This window comes from Mus caroli, chromosome 6, assembly GCF_900094665.2.
Source record: "Mus caroli chromosome 6, CAROLI_EIJ_v1.1, whole genome shotgun sequence".
Lineage (NCBI taxonomy): Eukaryota > Metazoa > Chordata > Mammalia > Rodentia > Muridae > Mus > Mus caroli.
Window position 1 is genome coordinate 86,341,072 of NC_034575.1, and position 3,659 is coordinate 86,344,730.

At 48.7% G+C, this 3,659-nt stretch overlaps 1 protein-coding gene across 1 annotated transcript in view; it reads right to left on the reverse strand.

Moving 5' to 3' along the window:
* Positions 1–3,659, reverse strand: part of Chst13 (carbohydrate sulfotransferase 13) — a 13,821-nt gene that overhangs the window by 2,654 nt on the left and 7,508 nt on the right. The gene's annotated exons all lie outside the window — the stretch shown is intronic.

The following is a 3,659-nucleotide window of genomic DNA, read 5'->3' on the forward strand; positions in this document are numbered from 1 at the left end:
ACCCGTCTGCTGTTCATTTATTCAGAAAATAAAGACTTTGGGGAGTGAGTAATTTGGGTCCCAAGCAGCTGCCAGACTTCCCCTGGCTCTGCTGTGTAAAGGGATAGCAGGCAGATAGCCAAACTCCCCCTACACCAGCAGGGGCATCCTGANCACGCTACAGACACCTTGAGAAAACTGTACAAAGACCCTAGCTGCTTCCTCTGGCTCCTGAAGGCACAGCTTCAACCAGGGGTGGGGGAACTGTTTTTATTTTCCAGACTTTCGTTATTACAGAGCTGGAAACCCAGCAGCCATTTCTACCTGGGTCGCAGGGAGAGCAAATGTCTATTCTCATCTGTTCCTGTGCCCCAGGTCCTTAAATGTTCCCAATCCAAGCCTCTCTGCCTGTGGCATGCTAAAGAAANGAATGGCTGTTTGGTANCAGCTCCCCTNCTTGGGCTGTGTGAGCAGAAGGCTGACTGCTTCTCTGTAAGACCCTCTGCACTGTTCTGCTATTGNAGCATTGGGTCCTTCTCTGGAGGGTCTTTTCTTGCCTCCTTTCTGTATTGTGGGCTGAGATGGTAGCAGAGAGAGGGCAGGAGAGGCAGCTCAGAGGGGGAAGGGCAACTGCTGCACCTGAGNTGAAGGGCAAGGTTGCCAGTTGCCTGGCAGCTAAACATTNGGAAATGGCCAGGGCAGGAAGAAGGGCAAGGAAAGACCAGAGAGAGGGTGAAGAGCTGGGGTTGAAGAAGGAGAGAAGGATTAGTGCCAGAGATGGGGAAAGTGTGTCCTGCTTGCTAGAAAGTTATAGAAGGCTGCCAGGTCTTTAGGGCTCATTGTCTCAGACGTAAGCCTAAGCATTGTGATGTTAGCTCATGTGAAGGGTTAAGGAATTCTGACTCTGCACTGACATAGGAGCAGCAGTAGCACTAAAAACCCCATACTTCAGTATATAATATATATACTATACTATATAGGCTATATACTCAATATAGCCTATAGTCTATATACTATACTATATAGGCTATATACTCAATATAGCCTATAGTCTATATACTATAGTATATGGCCTGATAAGGACTATAACACCGTGGGATACCATTTTCTGCTGCTCCCTGCTGCCTACCCATAGCTCACAGCTGCCAAACAACTAAAAGCAAATGCACATAGAAACTTGTACATGAATGTTCATTATTCCTATTAGGAAAAAGTGAAAACAGCCTAAAAGTCCATCATCTGACAAATCAATAAATAGTATATGGTATATCCATAACAATATTAGTCAGCAATTATGAATGAATGTATGATAAATATGACAACACAGATTGACCTTGAGAGCATTATGCTGGGGGGAAGAAGCCAGGCCTAAAAGGTCAACCATTGTATGATTCCCACCCACCCCACCCCTTTTTTTCCTGACTACATTGTAAAATATGAAAACCACTAAATCAACCATATCAAAAGAGTACATTTATGTTGAGTTATTTCAGACTATTTTTCAGCTCAGAGGCCACAACAGAGGCAGAAATGGTGGAGCCCCAGCACCAGCACGAAATCATGGACACATGTGGCATGGGAGCATGTGGTGTGTGTCCACATGTCCACATGTGTTTCTGAAGCCCTTAAAAGAATTCTGCAGAAGTCTAGGATTAATTAAGAGTCTTGAACTTTGTGTTTTATGAGGGAGGGAAGAAAACAACATTTCAGAAAGGATGGGTGGAGGGGCACCTTTTCCCTCAACAGGTGACAGAGCCCAGAACCCACAGGCTGTGACAGGCATTAGAGCTGGAGGGAGAGGGATGGTGATGTCTTGAGGGGTCCTGTGTCAGTCATTCTGCATGAGTTAATTCAAAGGAGGGCTAAGCAGAGAGATGAACAAGCAGAGACACACAGCCTGAATGCCAGAAAGTGACATTTTAGAAGAGTTAAAATGTACATGCCTAGAACTTGCCTGGAAGCCCACACAAGGACTCACCCCCATCTGGAGAGGACCAGGGCCTGGATGAGGAGACTTGTGCTTCACTGAGGTTCCTTCTCACCATGCCAAGTTCAGCCACAGGGTCTGTGGGATCTTACCATGAGGAGTGGCTTTGGAAGCCTGGCTATACCCAGAGCCCCACAAGCCAGCTGGCCTCAACCTCCTTAGAGCCCAGCACATCCTTGTGGAGGAATGCCAGCCACTCCTTACCTCACCTCCCTCTTCATCAGTTGACCCACAGTGTTGGGAGCCATGCCTGACCTCAGAAGAACCAGCCATGCAGCCTTGTACTGTCACAGAAGACATGAGTGTAGGGTATGTGGCCTGGCTCTGAGCCGAGATGTGGGGAAGTTGGCTCCTGGGAAAGGCTGTTCCTTAGGATACAAAGCCACATGGCATGGGGCAGGAGGACCTAAATCTTTATCCACCCACCCCGTCCTGGAATCCTCTTTGGTGAGGATGGCAGTCATCTTGCAGTTGTGAGGCTACAAATCTGTAGCAGAAATAACACCCAGGATGACAGGGGACAGTGTGCCATTGCTGTCCCATGAGCTGCTGGCCTTTTTGTCAACAGTGTTACTGTTCTAAAACAGGCATCACTACCTCATGCAGATGCAAAACCCAGGCTGGGGAGAAGTGAGTTGCCTGAGGTCATGCCATTTTTGTGCAGAGGCTGGCTTTTAAACTTAGGGCCCCTGGGACTCCATGGTTGGTGCTACATCCTACATGACAGCCCTTGTTCCTCCCACTTAGCTTCCCAGCTGCCCAGCTGACTCAGGGTTTTATAAGCTCCATGACTTCTGCAGGGTCCTCAGCCCCTTGCTTCAGCCTCCCATCTATTGCTGCTATTTCTCCAGTGGCAATGTAGGTGGTCTCTAAGGATTGGACTTCAATCATTCCTGGATGCTGGGACTGTGAGGATCCGTCTGCCCCTCTGAAGGCTGCAGAGCTAGTGGAATCTGGGAACCCCTGAGAGTCTGTTCTCCCCCTCTCCTGATCAGTGTGCAGCCGTGGGTTATCCAGACAGCCTCTTTGGACCAAGACTTCCTTATCTGCAACCCTGGGGTGTGGCTAGGTTCAGCAAACATCCCTATGCACCCCCACCACTGCCCACAGAGCAGTCCAAGAGAATCTTCTGACCCTGCTGCTCCCGCTTAAAATCCTCCATGGCTCCCCATTGCCCTTGCCACAGTGTGGGCCCTGTGGCATGCTGCCTGCTTTCCAGGCACACTGCAGACAACCTCTCNGCCCACCTTGCTACCAGGCTGTTGGCCTGGCCGTTTCCTGTGGTGCTTGCTTTTCCTCTTCAAATCACAGTACAAGCCCCATTCTCAGAGAGCAGTCTCTCCCCATTTCTACCAGAATCCCCTTGGAGAATTCCTTGTAATCCCCACTACTCCCTCAGAGCACAATTAAGTTTCATGTAAGTGTATGAGCTGGTCAGACTATTCCTNACCTGGNTGTGCTATCTGCTCTGTGAGGGTAGGTCCAGCTGTTTGCCACTAAATCTCAGCACAAGCGAATGGCTTACATACAGTAGGTGCTCAATACATGCTATCTATGTGTTCCTTTGGCTGTGGGCCAGGGTCTCCTAGTGACATTCAGTTGGTCCTACTTGCATGATGTTAGGCTTCTTTTCTTTCTTTTCCTTCCTTCCTTTCTTCCTTCCTTCCTTTCTTTCTTTCTCTCTTTCTCTCTT